The sequence below is a fragment of the Oncorhynchus clarkii genome, unplaced genomic scaffold (assembly GCF_045791955.1).
Source record: "Oncorhynchus clarkii lewisi isolate Uvic-CL-2024 unplaced genomic scaffold, UVic_Ocla_1.0 unplaced_contig_6320_pilon_pilon, whole genome shotgun sequence".
Classification (NCBI taxonomy): Eukaryota; Metazoa; Chordata; class Actinopteri; order Salmoniformes; family Salmonidae; genus Oncorhynchus; species Oncorhynchus clarkii.
In genome coordinates, this window is record NW_027261141.1 from 347,501 (window position 1) to 364,524 (window position 17,024).

The 17,024-nt window shown below is 44.5% G+C and overlaps 1 protein-coding gene across 1 annotated transcript in view; it reads right to left on the reverse strand.

Moving 5' to 3' along the window:
• LOC139405210 (CUB and sushi domain-containing protein 3-like) overlaps window positions 1-17,024 on the reverse strand; it is a gene marked incomplete at its 3' end in the record, with an annotated part of 429,588 nt that overhangs the window by 331,063 nt on the left and 81,501 nt on the right. The gene's annotated exons all lie outside the window — the stretch shown is intronic.

Genomic DNA, 17,024 nt, shown 5'->3' on the forward strand with positions numbered 1-17,024 from the left:
TGTTTTAATAAACAAACGTAAAACACGAATCAATACAAACACTACAAAATAAAGAACGTAACGAAAACCTAAACAGCCCTATCTGGTGAAAACACATAGACAGGAACAATCACCCACAAAACACACAGTGAAACCCAGGCTACCTAAATATGGTTACCAATCAGAGACAATGACGAACACCTGCCTCTGATTGAGAACCATATCAGGCCGAACATAGAACTGGACAAACTAGACATGTAACATAGAATGCCCACTCAGATCACACCCTGACCAACCAAAACATAGAAATATACAAAGTAAACTATGGTCAGGGTGTGACACTAGTAGGCTAGTTCTGTTGTTATAACACTAGCTAGACTTACTAGTAGGCTAGTTCTGTTGTGATAATAACGCTAGCTAGACTGACTAGTAGGCTAGTTCTGTTGTGATAACAACCCTAGCTAGACTGACTGGTAGGCTAGTTCTGTTGTGATAACAACCCTAGCTAGACTTACTAGTAGGCTAGTTATGTTCTGATAATAACGCTAACTAGACTTACCAGTAGGCTACTTATGTTCTGATAATAACGCTAGTCGTGTTGTGTCAGAGTTATGGCCATCCACCAAGCCAATAACTATTACAGTAACTATAAACTATAGGCTACATATCTAGAGGCTACATATATATAGGCTACACATCTATAGGCTACACATCTATAGGCTACACATCTATAGGCTACACATCTATAGGCTACATATCTAGAGGCTACATATCTATAGGTTACATATCTATAGGTTACATATCTATAGGCTACATATATATAGGCTACATATCTATAGACTACATATCTATAGGCTACATATCTATAGGCTACATATCTATAGGCTATATATCTATAGGCTACATATCTATAGGCTATATATCTATAGGCTATATATCTATAGGCTACATATCTAGAGGCTAGATATCTATAGGCTACATTTCTATAGGCTACATATCTATAGGTTACATATCTATAGGCTACATATCTATAGGCTACATATCTATAGGCGGCATATCTGTAGGCTACACATCTATAGGCGACATATCTATAGGCTACATATCTAGAGGCGACATATCTATAGGTGACATATCTAGAGGCTACATATCTAGAGGCTACATATCTATAGGCTACATATCTAGAGGCTACACATCTATAGGCTACATATCTATAGGCTACATATCTATAGGCTACATATCTATAGGCTACATATCTAGAGGCTACATATCTAGAGGCTACATATCTATAGGCGGCATATCTATAGGCTACATATCTATAGGCTACATATATATAGGCTACATATCTATAGGCTACATATCTATAGGCTACATATCTATAGGCTACATATCTATAGGTTACATATCTAGAGGCTACATATCTATAGGCTACATATCTATAGGCTACATATCTATAGGCTACATATCTAGAGGCTACATATCTAGAGGCTACATATCTATAGGCGGCATATCTGTAGGCTACACATCTATAGGCGACATATATATAGGCTACATATCTATAGGTGACATATCTAGAGGCTACATATCTAGAGGCTACATATCTATAGGCGACATATCTAGAGGCTACATATCTAGAGGCTACATATCTATAGGCAACATATCTATAGACAACATATCTATAGGCTACATATATATAGGCTACATATCTAGAGGCTAGATATCTATAGGCTACATTTCTATAGGCTACATATCTATAGGCTACATATCTATAGGCTACACATCTATAGGCTACATATCTAGAGGTTACATATCTATAGGCTACATATCTATAGGCTACACATCTATAGGCGACATATCTATAGGCTACATATCTATAGGCGACATATCTATAGGCTACATATCTATAGGCTATATATCTATAAAACGTTGGTGAGCATCCACACTAGAGTAAAGTGTATCGTTCTACAGTCCTACACCTGTCAATCAAATTATTCAACACATCCTACTGCACACTGACTATTAATGAGATGGTAACACGACACCATTCGGTCTCACAGATACTGATTCAGACCATTCAGTCTCACAGATACTGATTCAGACCATTCAGTCTCACAGATACCGGTTCAGACCATTCAGTCTCACAGATACGGGTGCAGACCATTCAGTCTCACAGATACTGATTCAGACCATTCAGTCTCACAGATACTGGTTCAGACCATTCAGTCTCACAGATACTGATTCAGACCATTCCGTCTTTAGTGCACAGATACTGATTCAGACCATTCAGTCTCACAGATACGGGTGCAGACCATTCAGTCTCACAGATACTGATTCAGACCATTCAGTCTCACAGATACTGATTCAGACCATTCAGTCTCACAGATACTGATTCAGACCATTCAGTCTCACAGATACTGATTCAGACCATTCAGTCTCACAGATACTGATTCAGACCATTCAGTCTCACAGATACCGACTCAGACCATTCAGTCTCACAGATACTGATTCAGACCATTCAGTCTCACAGATACCAATTCAGACCATTCAGTCTCACAGATACGGACTCAGACCATTCAGTCTCACAGATACCGATTCAGACCATTCAGTCTCACAGATACCGATTCAGACCATTCAGTCTCACAGATACCGATTCAGACCATTCAGTCTCACAGATACTGATTCAGACCATTCAGTCTCACAGATACCGATTCAGACCATTCAGTCTCACAGATACCGATTCAGACCATTCAGTCTCACAGATACCGATTCAGACCATTCAGTCTCACAGATACTGATTCAGACCATTCAGTCTCACAGATACTGATTCAGACCATTCAGTCTCACAGATACCGATTCAGACCATTCAGTCTCACAGATACTGATTCAGACCATTCAGTCTCACAGATACTGATTCAGACCATTCAGTCTCACAGATACTGATTCAGACCATTCAGTCTCACAGATACCGATTCAGACCATTCAGTCTCACAGATACCGATTCAGACCATTCAGTCTCACAGATACCGATTCAGACCATTCAGTCTCACAGATACTGATTCAGACCATTCAGTCTCACAGATACTGATTCAGACCATTCAGTGATATCAGGGTGTTGTCATAGCGACAACTGCAAATAATACTTCAATCTACATGTATGGCCCAATGAAAAATAGTATAGTACCTTGGATTTAAATTGAGCTAATCAACATAAAATGGCATTTAGCCTGCAAATCTTTTTACATTATGTAATTTGTTCTTAACTGACTTGCCTAGTTAAATAAATAAAGGTTCAATAAAATTGCCTCTTTACTGAAGTGGTTTGCAAGTGATTTCCATTTTTCTAAAGGTTGTCAAATCTTTTTGGTCTTCATTGTCCCTGTGCTCGTCTCTGTAGGTCCTATGCAACTACAACTGAACAAAAATATAAACACAACATGTACATGTATGGCCCCTATGATTCCAGAGATTTTACACACGCGTGAAAAAAAAAGATTGTTCTCTCAAATTTTTGTGCACAAATTTGGTTACATCCCTGTTAGTGAGCATTTCTCCTTTAACAAGATAATCCATTCACATGACAGGTGTGGTATATCAGGAAGCTGATTAAACAGCGAGATCCCTGTCTACCCATACCCCTGAAACAGCCCTGTCTCCCCATCCCCATACCCCTGAACCAGCCCTGTCTCCCCATCCCCCTGAATCAGCCCTGTCTCCCCACCCCCCTGAACCAGCCCTGTCTCCCCATCCCCCTGAACCAGCCCTGTCTCCCCATCCCCCTGAACCAGCCCTGTCTCCCCATCCCCATCCCCCTGAACCAGCCCTGTCTCCCCATCCCCCTGAATCAGCCCTGTCTCCCCACTCCCCTGAACCAGCCCTGTCTCCCCACCCCCCTGAACCAGCCCTGTCTCCCCACCCCCCTGAACCAGCCCTGTCTCCCCATACCCCTGAACCAGCCCTGTCTCCCCATCCCCATACCCCTGAACCAGCCCTGTCTCCCCACCCCCTGAACCAGCCCTGTCTCCCCACCCCCCTGAACCAGCCCTGTCTCCCCATCCCCCTGAACCAGCCCTGTCTCCCCATACCCCTGAACCAGCCCTCTCTCCCACCTGAAGGAGGTGAGCAGCATTGTGTTGAATGGCATGTCAGTTGGCATAATTGCAGGTACTGCAATGCATTGAGGACAGGAATAAATCTCACTAGACAAAGAGGCAGCCAATATCATAGAGCCTTAAAAGGAAGATATGCAGGCTCTTAGAGATGGATGGGAGTCTCTCCTGTCTGAGGCAACACTGATTGCTATGCAAATGGATGTTGCACCTCAATTTAGCAAGGAACACAGTCACCAGAGGAAAAGGAAGAGATTCCATGATGAGACCTCTGAAGAGGAGACGGCTCAGGACAGTGCAGCAACGTTGTTTTCAGAACACAGTGTTTTTACTGCTATGGATGACACCATAAGTGACCTGGACACTAGGTTCCAGAACACAGTGTTTTTACTGCTATGGATGACATCATAAGTGACCTGGACACTAGGTTCCAGAACACAGTGTTTTTACTGCTATGGATGACATCATAAGTGACCTGGACACTAGGTTCCAGAACACAGTGTTTTTACTGCTCTGGACGACATCATAAGTGACCTGGACACTAGGTTCCAGAACACAGTGTTTTTACTGCTATGGACGACATCATAAGTGACCTGGACACTAGGTTCCAGAACACAGTGTTTTTACTGCTATGGACGACATCATAAGTGACCTGGACACTAGGTTCCAGAACACAGTGTTTTTACTGTTATGGATGACATCATAAGTGACCTGGACACTAGGTTCCAGAACACAGTGTTTTTACTGCTATGGACGACATCATAAGTGACCTGGACACTAGGTTCCAGAACACAGTGTTTTTACTGCTATGGATGACATCATAAGTGACCTGGACACTAGGTTCCAGAACACAGTGTTTTTACTGCTATGGATGACATCATAAGTGACCTGGACACTAGGTTCCAGAACACAGTGTTTTTACTGCTCTGGATGACATCATAAGTGACCTGGACACTAGGTTCCAGAACACAGTGTTTTTACTGCTATGGATGACATCATAAGTGACCTGGACACTAGGTTCCAGAACACAGTGTTTTTACTGCTATGGATGACATCATAAGTGACCTGGACACTAGGTTCCAGAACACAGTGTTTTTACTGTTATGGATGACATCATAAGTGACCTGGACACTAGGTTCCAGAACACAGTGTTTTTACTGCTATGGATGACATCATAAGTGACCTGGACACTAGGTTCCAGAACACAGTGTTTTTACTGCTATGGATGACATCATAAGTGACCTGGACACTAGGTTCCAGAACACAGTGTTTTTACTGCTATGGATGACATCATAAGTGACCTGGACACTAGGTTCCAGAACACAGTGTTTTTACTGTTATGGATGACATCATAAGTGACCTGGACACTAGGTTCCAGAACACAGTGTTTTTACTGCTATGGATGACACCATAAGTGACCTGGACACTAGGTTCCAGAACACAGTGTTTTTACTGTTATGGATGACATCATAAGTGACCTGGACACTAGGTTCCAGAACACAGTGTTTTTACTGCTATGGATGACACCATAAGTGACCTGGACACTAGGTTCCAGAACACAGTGTTTTTACTGCTATGGATGACATCATAAGTGACCTGGACACTAGGTTCCAGAACACAGTGTTTTTACTGCTATGGATGACATCATAAGTGACCTGGACACTAGGTTCCAGAACACAGTGTTTTTACTGTTATGGATGACATCATAAGTGACCTGGACACTAGGTTCCAGAACACAGTGTTTTTACTGCTATGGATGACATCATAAGTGACCTGGACACTAGGTTCCAGAACACAGTGTTTTTACTGCTATGGATGACATCATAAGTGACCTGGACACTAGGTTCCAGAACACAGTGTTTTTACTGCTATGGATGACATCATAAGTGACCTGGACACCAGGTTTGACACCACTGCAAAAAAATTGTAGAATAATTTTTTGCTTTTCTGAAAGTTGGGCAGATTAGTGAGGATAAAGTCCCCTCTGTGTGCCAACCACTGATCATGAAGTATTCTAGAGATCTTACACCTGAGTTTCATAATGAAGTAAGACACCTGAACACTGTATATACTGACACTTTCCCTCCTAACTTGGTCTCCTGAACACTGTATATGCTGACACTTTCCCCTCTTGGTCTCCTGAACACTGTATATGCTGACTCTTTCCCTCCTAACTTGTCTCCTCTTGGTCTCCTGACACCTGAACACTGTATATGCTGCTCCCCTCCTAACTTGTCCCCTCTCAGTCTCCTGAAGGCAATTAGTAAGATGCTGCTGCAAAGCATTTTTTGGGAGAAGTGGGCATTGCTTTACGTACATTTTGCACACTGCCTGTGACTGTTAATGGTGGTGAGAGAGCTTTCAGTGAGATAAAAGCTGATAGGAAAAAAACGATTTGAGGTCCACTATGTCCCTGGACAGGCTTTGCAGTCTTGTCATGCTGTCCATTGAAAGTCCGTTAGCTAGAAAGCTGGACTTCAAAGACTTAATCAGTGACTTTGCTAGTAAGAAGGCTCGGCGCTGGGCTCTTGGTGAGTAAGGCTGAGCGAGGGCCAGTGATGACTGTTTAATGGCTATGGATATTGGATCACGACACACATGATGCCCACAGGCTGAGAATTAAGACTGAGAACAAGATATATCTCAAAGTAATGGCTGGATTGACCATAAAAATCAAGACCCCAAGTGGAAGAAACCTGTTGATTTGGTGACCTCTTGACCTTTCCTCTAGCGCCACCATGGGGCCTTTTCTCTTCCATTTTGTTTTTCACAGCTGCTTATTGTCTAGTTGGTACTTATACTCAGTTCAACAATCTACTGCTGATTTTATTATTTTGTTTGTTATATCATCCTATAGGGCAGGGTAGCCTAGTGGTTAGAGTGTAGAGGGGGCAGGGTAGCCTAGTGGTTAGAGTGTAGAGGTGGCAGGGTAGCCTAGTGGTTAGAGTGTAGAGGTGGCAGGGTAGACTAGTGGTTAGAGTGTAGAGGTGGCAGGGTAGCCTAGTGGTTAGAGCGTAGAGGCGGCAGGGTAGCCTAGTGGTTAGAGTGTAGGGGGGCAGGTAGCCTAGTGGTTAGAGTGTAGAGGTGGCAGGGTAGCCTAGTGGTTAGAGCGTAGAGGCGGCAGGGTAGCCTAGTGGTTAGAGTGTAGAGGTGGCAGGGTAGACTAGTGGTTAGAGTGTAGAGGTGGCAGGGTAGCCTAGTGGTTAGAGCGTAGAGGCGGCAGGGTAGCCTAGTGGTTAGAGTGTAGAGGTGGCAGGGTAGCCTAGTGGTTAGAGCGTAGAGGTGGCAGGGTAGCCTAGTGGTTAGAGTGTAGAGGCGGCAGGGTAGACTAGTGGTTAGAGTGTAGAGGCGGCAGGGTAGCCTAGTGGTTAGAGCGTAGAGGCGGCAGGGTAGACTAGTGGTTAGAGTGTAGAGGCGGCAGGTTAGCCTAGTGGTTAGAGCGTAGAGGCGGCAGGGTAGACTAGTGGTTAGAGTGTAGAGGCGGCAGGGTAGCCTCGTGGTTAGAGCGTAGAGGCGGCAGGGTAGCCTAGTGGTTAGAGTGTAGAGGTGGCAGGGTAGCCTAGTGGTTAGAGCGTAGAGGTGGCAGGGTAGCCTAGTGGTTAGAGTGTAGAGGCGGCAGGGTAGACTAGTGGTTAGAGTGTAGAGGAGGCAGGGTAGCCTAGTGGTTAGAGCGTTGGCCTAGTGGTTAGAGCGTTGGACTACTAACCGGAAGGTTGCAAGTTCAAATCCCCGAGCTGACAAGGTACAAATCTGTCATACTGCCCCTGAACAAGGCAGTTAACCCACTGTTCCTAGGCTGTCATTGAAAATAAGGATTTGTTCTTAACTGACTTGCCTAGTTAAATAAAGGTTAAATAATCATTTATTTTTTTAATAGATGATAAATGTTAATTTATTTTACGTTATTCATTAATGTTAAGAGAATTTTCCTTTCAAATAATTTTACCATTAAAATGACATTTAGACTGTAAAAAGATATCCTTTAGCACATTTCTTATAGAGGGTATCAGTCTTCCATCAGATAGTGAATTCCACTGTATGCAGACTGTTGCATGCATGTTTGCACGGCGTTATATTATCACAGCTCACTGTCAGTAAATATCACACAGTAAAGATTGGGACTACACGAGAGTTGCACGCCTGCAAAGGTAGAGTTATTTATAGCTTTGAATGGGTCGATTGGGTTCTGGAGGTGTGTGGGTACAGGTAGAGAGTTATTTAAAGCTTTGAATGGGTCGATTGGGTTCTGGAGGTGTGTGGTTACAGGTAATTGCGTAGGGTTGGTGGGGCCTGTGATGGTTGGGGCCCCCAATGTGATATCTTTTCATGTGGCCCAAAAATCCCTGGCGGCTCCTCCCTGCTCACACCTCCTGTTTGTTACATGCTGCATTAACAACATAGGACAAACAAACTACACCTGATCATGCAACCGATTGGATCAGTATGTGTCCAGAAAGGAATATTAGCAGGCTTCTCTGAATGGTGTTAACACCGAGCTACATCCTGATAAAATAGGCCTGTCTTAACCCCGAGCTACATCCTGACAAAATAGGCCTGTCTTAACACCGAGCTACATCCTGATAAAATAGGCCTGTCTTAACACCGAGCTACATCCTGACAAAATAGGCCTGTTTTATTAACACTGAGCTACATCCTGACAAATGATTGGGAAACACTACTATACAGTCATACATCTATAATCCCGGACTGGGAAACACTACTATACAGTCATGCATCTATAATCCAGGACTGGGAAACACTACTATACAGTCAAACATCTATAATCCAGGACCAGGACTGGGAAACACTACTATACAGTCAGACATCTATAATCCAGGACTGGGAAACACTACTATACAGTCAGACATCTATAATCCAGGACCAGGACTGGGAAACACTACTATACAGTCAGACATCTATAATCCAGGACTGGGAAACACTACTATACAGTCAGACATCTATAATCCAGGACCAGGACTGGGAAACACTACTATACAGTCAGACATCTATAATCCAGGACTGGGAAACACTACTATACAGTCAGACATCTATAATCCAGGACCAGGACTGGGAAACACTACTATACAGTCAGACATCTATAATCCAGGACTGGGAAACACTACTATACAGTCAAACATCCATAATCCAGGACTGGGAAACACTACTATACAGTCATACATCTATAATCCAGGACTGGGAAACACTACTATACAGTCATACATCTATAATCCCGGACTGGGAAACACTACTATACAGTCATACATCTATAATCCAGGACTGGGAAACACTACTATACAGTCATACATCTATAATCCCGGACTGGGAAACACTACTATACAGTCATACATCTATAATCCAGGACTGGAAACACTACTATACAGTCATACATCTATAATCCAGGACTGGGAAACACTACTATACAGTCAAACATCTATAATCCAGGACTGGAAACACTACTATACAGGCATACATCATTAACTAGGACTGGGAAACACTACTATAAAGTCATACATCTATAATCCAGGACTGGAAACACTACTATACAGTCAGACATCTATAATCCAGGACTGGAAACACTACTATACAGTCATACATCTATAATCCAGGACTGGGAAACACCTCCTCCCCCTACTGTATTATCTCACGCTGCTCCTCCCCTACTGTATTACCTCACGCTGCACCTCCCCCTACTGTATTACCTCACTCTGCACCTCCCCTATTGTATTACCTCACGCTGCACCTCCCCCTACTGTATTACCTCACGCTGCTCCTCCCCCTACTATATTACCTCCCACTCCCCCTACTATATTACCTCACGTTGCTCCTCCCCCTACTGTATTACCTCACGCTGCACCTCCCCCTACTGTATTACCTCACGCTGCACCTCCCCCTACTGTATTACCTTACGCTGCTCCTCCCCCTACTGTATTACCTCACGCTGCTCCTCCCCCTACTGTATTACCTCACGCTGCTCCTCCCCCTACTGTATTACCTCACGCTGCTCCTCCCCCTACTGTATTACCTCACGCTGCACCTCCCCCTACTGTATTACCTCACGCTGCACCTCCCCCTACTGTATTACCTCACGCTGCACCTCCCCCTACTGTATTACCTCACGCTGCTCCTCCCCCCTACTGTATTACCTCATGCTGCACCTCCCCCTACTGTATTACCTCACGCTGCTCCTCCCCCCTACTGTATTACCTCACTCTGCACCTCCCCCTACTGTATTACCTCACGCTGCTCCTCCCCCTACTGTATTACCTCACTCTGCACCTCCCCCTACTGTATTACCTCACGCTGCACCTCCCCCTACTGTATTACCTCACACTGCTCCTCCCCCTACTGTATTACCACACGCTGCTGAAACAAGATATACACAAAGATAGCTAGCTATATGTGGATTGTAACAATCTATCTAGCCAGCTAGTTAAACCTAAAGATAGTTAAGACCTAAAATATAATATTATCCAAGGTAGATGTACATTTTTAAGAGATTTAACGGGACTGCCCCGTTAGAGCTCCTGACAGACGTTCACTACGATGCATAAAGTTTGTTAGAACCTCTTCAGTTAACTGGTGATAAAACAATGGTTCATTTAAGATTGACTTCGAGTTTCCCTGTGTAAGTATTTCCACGACACCGTATTGACTTACTATGGACTAACTCATTTATTTAATCTTCTTCCAGCGAGGACAACGGCAATAGAGACGAAAAATGATATACACATAAAGCAAAACATTTTACTTCATAACTATTAGCTAGCTATATGTGAATCGTAATAATGTAGCCAGATAGTTTTAACAAAAATTACTTAAAACGAATGTTATGCAGCTAACAATTCTCTGTGGCTAACTAGCAGTACTAGTACCCAGTTGTAATAGCTACTTAGAAGTTCTCTTGAGTACGTTCTTGTGAGGATGAGAGTGTGGAGAACACATAGAAATATAGCTATATATGAATCGTAATAATGTAGCTAACCCAGATAGTTTTAACAAAAAATTACTTAAAACGAATGTTATGCAAGGTAGATGTCAAGTCTTTGTGGGTAGCTAGCTAGCTAACAATTATCTGTGGCTAACTAGCAGTACTAGTACCCAGTTGTAATAGCTAAATCTATTGGGTATTATAGGCAGGTAAATTGTTTTTTTTTTATGTATACAGCATGTATTTATTAACGTATAAAGATAACATATTGTTGTCAGGCAACATATGAGATGTGAATAGTCAACATTTCATTCCCGAAGTCAGAGTGTATTTCCTCTCACTTCAGCTCAGATGAACTGATTTCAAGAAATGTTGCGGAATTTTTTTCTCGTAATTCGGTACATACTTTTCGTTGCAGCGTCGATGTACGCTTCAGAATATGTACAAACTGGAGTATGTATTGGAGAAGTGCCCTCCGTGGAGGGGAGGAGAGGAGGAGAAGGGACAGAGGAGAGGAGGAGAACAGGGAGGAGAGGAGGAGAAGGGACAGAGGAGAGGGGACAGAGGAGAGGAGGAGCACAGGGAGGAGAGGAGGAGAATGGACAGAGGAGAGGGGACAGAGGAGAGGAGGAGAACAGGGAGGAGAGGAGGAGAAGGAACGGAGGAGAGGAGGATAGGAGAACGGGGGCGAGAGGGGTGAAGGGAGGGAGGAGAACAGGGAGGAGAACAGGGAGGAGAACAGGGAGGAGAGGGGAAAAGGGACAGAGGAGAGGAGGAGAAGGGAGGAGAAGGGATGGAGGAGAAGAGAACAGGGAGGAGAGAGGAGAAGGGACAGAGGAGAGGAGGAGAAGAGAACGGGGAGGAGAACAGGGAGGAGAGGGGAAAAGGGATGGAGAAGAGGAGAAGGAACGGAGGAGAGGAGGATAGGAGAACGGGGATGAAAGGGGTGAAAGGAGGGAGGAGAACAGGGAGGAGAACAGGGAGGAGAACAGGGAGGAGAGGGGAAAAGGGACGGAGGAGAGGAGGAGAGGGGTGAAGGGAGGGAGGACAACAGGGAGGAGAAGGGGTGAATGGACACTGTAGAGGAAGAGAGGAAACAGGGACAAGGAGATGGGTGAAGGGATGGAGTAGGCGTAGTGTGGTGTTGGAAGCAGTCAGACATCAAGAGGGAATGGGCAGATTCTCAGAAGAAGTAAGATCAAAGAAATATCTGGCTATTCAGAGAATCCACAGACAGAACACCACTCTGTGACGAGAGGAGAGGAGAGGAGAGGAGAGGAGAGGAGAGGAGAGGAGAGGAGAGGAGAGGAAGACAGTACGAGAGGAGGAAAGGAGGACAGGAGGAGAGGACAGGAGGAAAGGAGGAGAGGATAGGAGAGGAGAGGATAGGAGAGGAGAAGAGGAGATGAGGAGAGAATATGAGGAGGAATAGGACATGAGGAGAGGAGGAGGAGGAGGAGGAGGAGGAGATGATTGTCCAAAGCAGCACTGTCCACACCGCGTTGACCTGAAAGGAATGTGCTGCGGCTAGTGAGAGAAGATAACGCTCTATGTACTGTACACCCTAAATGGCACCCTATTCACTATATAGTGCACTACTTTTGACCAGAGCCCTATGGGCCCTTATATACTGAATAGGGTGGCATTTGGGCTCCAAGACTATGTCTCAGACAACTCCTCAACCCTCAATCTGCAGCTTTTTACCACTTCTAAGCTGTCAATTCACCAGCATCTGTTGCACCAATTTCCCATTTAAAAAGTATTTCAGGCTCCAACGCCGTGAACAGCCTGCCAGTGTCAGCAGTGATTCTCCCTCTTCTCCTCCTCTACTCCTCTCCTCTCTTCTCCTCTTCTACTCCTCTCCTCTCTTCTCCTCCTCTACTCCTCTCCTCTCTTCTCCTCCTCTACTCCTCTCCTCTCTTCTCCTCCTCTACTCCTCTCCTCTCTTCTCCTCCTCTACTCCTCTCCTATCTTCTCCTCCTCTACTCCTCTCCTCTCTTCTCCTATTCTACTCCTCTCCTCTCTTCTCCTCCTCTACTCCTCTCCTCTCTTCTCCGCCTCTACTCCTCTCCTCTCTTCTCCTCCTCTACTCCTCTCCTATCTTCTCCTCCTCTACTCCTCTCCTCTCTTCTCCTAGTCTACTCCTCTCCTCTCTTCTCCTCCTCTACTCCTCTCCTCTCTTCTCCTCCTCTACTCCTCTCCTTTCTTCTCCTCCTCTACTCCTCTCCTCTCTTCTTCTACTCCTCTCCTCACTTCTCCTCTCCTCTTCTCCTCCTCTACTCCTCTCCTCTCTTCTCCTCTTCTACTCCTCTCCTCTCTTCTCCTCCTCTACTCCTCTGCTCTCTTCTTCTCCTCCTCTACTCCTCTCCTCTCTTCTTCTTCTCCTCCTCTCCTCTCTTCTTCTCCTCCTCTCCTCACTTCTCCTCTCTTCTTCTCCTCCTCTACTCCTCTCCTCTCTTCTCCTCCTCTACTCCTCTCCTCTCTTCTCCGCCTCTACTCCTCTCCTCTCTTCTCCTCCTCTACTCCTCTCCTATCTTCTCCTCCTCTACTCCTCTCCTCTAATCTCCTATTCTACTCCTCTCCTCTCTTCTCCTCCTCTACTCCTCTCCTCTCTTCTCCTCCTCTACTCCTCTCCTTTCTTCTCCTCCTCTACTCCTCTCCTCTCTTCTTCTTCTCCTCTCCTCACTTCTCCTCTCTTCTTCTCCTCCTCTACTCCTCTCCTCTCTTCTCCTCTTCTACTCCTCTCCTCTCTTCTCCTCCTCTACTCCTCTCCTCTCTTCTTCTCCTCCTCTACTCCTCTCCTCTCTTCTTCTTCTCCTCCTCTCCTCTCTTCTTCTCCTCCTCTCCTCACTTCTCCTCTCTTCTTCTCCTCCTCTACTCCTCTCCTCTCTTCTCCTCCTCTACTCCTCTCCTCTCTTCTCCTCCTCTACTCCTCTCCTCTCTTCTCCTCTTCTACTCCTCTCCTCTCTTCTCCTCCTCTACTCCTCTCCTCTCTTCTCCTCCTCTACTCCTCTCCTCTCTTCTCCTCCTCTACTCCTCTCCTCTCTTCTCCTCCTCTACTCCTCTCCTCTCTTCTCCTCCTCTACTCCTCTCCTCTCTTCTCCTCCTCTACTCCTCTCCTATCTTCTCCTCCTCTACTCCTCTCCTCTCTTCTACTATTCTACTCCTCTCCTCTCTTCTCCTCCTCTACTCCTCTCCTCTCTTCTCCTCCTCTACTCCTCTCATTTCTTCTCCTCCTCTACTCCTCTCCTCTCTTCTTCTTCTCCTCTCCTCACTTCTCCTCTCTTCTTCTCCTCCTCTACTCCTCTCCTCTCTTCTCCTCTTCTACTCCTCTCCTCTCTTCTCCTCCTCTACTCCTCTCCTCTCTTCTTCTCCTCCTCTACTCCTCTCCTCTCTTCTTCTTCTCCTCCTCTCCTCTCTTCTTCTCCTCCTCTCCTCACTTCTCCTCTCTTCTTCTCCTCCTCTACTCCTCTGGTCTCTTCTTCTTCTCCTCCACCCCTCTCTTCTATTCCTCCTCTTGTCCTCTCCTCTCTTCTTCGTCTCCTCCTCTCCTCCTCTCCTCTCCTCTCTTCTTCTCCTCCTCTATTCCTCTCCTCTCTTCTTCTTCTCCTCCTCTCCTCTCCTCTCCTCACTTCTCCTCTCTTCTTCTCCTCCTTTAATCCTCTCCTCTCTTCTCCTCCTCCTCTCCTCTCTTCTTCTTCTCCTCTCCTCTCTTCTTCTCCTCTCCTCTCTTCTTCTCCTCTCCTCTCTTCTTCTCCTCATCTCCTCACTTCTCCTCCCTTCTTCTCCTCCGCCTCTCTTCTCTTCTTCTTCTCCTCTCCTCTCTTCTTCTCCTCTCCTCTCTTCTTCTCCTCTCCTCTCTTCTTCTCCTCGTCTCCTCACTTCTCCTCTCTTCTTCTTCTCCTCCTCTCCTCACTTCTCCTCTCTTCTCCTCCCTCCTCCTCTCCCCTCCTCTCTTCTCCTCCTTTCCAATATTCTCCTCTCCTCATCTCTTTCTCCTCCTCTCCTCTCTTCTCCTCCTTTCATATATTCTCCTCCCTCTTCCTCTCTTCTCCTATCTTCTTCTCTCCTCTCTTCTCCTCCTCTCCTATTTTCTCCTCTCTTTCTCCTCCTCTCCTCTACTCTTGATTCCTTATCTCCTTCTCTCAGTGCAGTCAGATTGCACAGTGGTTTGGTGGTTATGTTTTCTTTGGCATTCCTCTGGGGCAACAGATTATCATTAAAGAGGAGCTTGATTTGGCTTTCCCTCTAAGAGAGAGACAACATATGTGGTCTGAGTCTGGGGTCCTAGGGTTGGTTAGACAGCAGCACACTGAACCAACACTGTGGGAAACTAATGGCAGCTACTCACAGGCTCCAAAAAAAGATAGATGCAATACTACTAGTTGCTGAAATAAAGTGAAAGGGAATTTGGTCATTAAATATCCTAGGACCTAGTATGTTGTTTATAATATGTTAGTGCAGAATAAGTGGTTGATAAGGTAATGAGTTAGGAGAGTCAATGCAGTAATGTCTCCTGCAGTGAATTGCTGTCTATCGTATCAACATGAGGCTACCACTGTATACTTGTGGACTGATCGAGATAACAAGTCAGATCTTGAACTATTCGTTGACGGGATAGATAGGTGAACCTTTCTATGTGGAGAAATGTCATTTCCCCCCCCCCCATAAATAAATGAGTATCTATGATGTCATAAATGAGTATCTATGATGTCATAAATGAGTATCTATGATGTCATAAATGAGTATCTATGATGTCATAAATGAGTATCTATGATGTCATAAATGAGTGTCTATGATGTCATAAATGAGTGTCTATGATGACTATTTCAATCTGTCCCTGTAGCCACCCGCATAACCTGCATCTTTAAGTGCATGGGGTAGTGATCGTGTCCCAAAGGGCACCGTATTCCCTAAAAAGGCCACTACTTTCGACCCTATGGGCCCTGGTGAAATGTAGTGCACTTAAATAGGGAATAGAGTGTCCATTTGGGATGCACAAGGGACATACTCATACTGGTGGAAAAAGTATTCGATTGTCCTACTTGAGTAAAAGTAAAGATACCTTAATAGAAAATGACTCAGGTAAAAGTGGAAGTCACCCAGTAAAATACTACTTGAATAAAAGTCTAAAAGTATTTGGTTTATTTTATCAAAAGTAAAATGGAATTGCTAAATATATTCTTATTAAGTATCAAAAGTAAAAGTATGAATCATTTCAAATTCCTTTATATTAAGCAAACCAGACGGTACAATGTTCGATGTTATTTTATTGACAGATAGCCAGGGGAGCACTCCAACACTCAGACATCATTTACAAAAAAAACATTTGTGTTTAGTGAGTCTGCCAGATCAGAGGCAGTAGGGATGGACCAGGGATGTTCTCTTGATAAGTGTGTAAAATTGGACCATTTCCCTGTCAAAATGTAACAAGTACTTTTGGGTGTCAGGGGAAAATGTAAGGAGTCAAAAAAAAATACTTTATTTTCTTTAGGAATGTAGTGAAGTAAATGTAAAAGTTGCCAAAAATATAAATTTGGAAAGTAAAAGTACAAATACCTCATAAAACTACTTAAGTAGTACTTTAAAGTATTTTTTTTACTTAAGTACTTTACACCACTGCTGGTGCCAGTCACGACGTGGTACTCACCTCAGATATAGTCTGGGTAAATACCCGGAGACAAAACACATTACATTCTTCTATGATAGAATTCCAACCAAAGTCAATTCAGAACCACGAAGGATCAAAGGCCTGTGGCTCTTTACAGATAAACAGGAAGTCAGATTGCAAAGCGACCCGGAGTACAGTGACAGTATTAGAGAACATTATATTTTCTGTGGAACAACCAAGATTCAATAGTGTGCTGGGAATTTCATCCTGGTTCGTCGCCACAACGTCAAACAAGACAAATCGAAAACTAGATTAGACTTGATTCAAGAGCCAATCGAGAAAGAAATAAAAGCCCGTGGGCCAATCCCACTGTGTCAATAAGAAGGAATCATGTTTTGAGTCC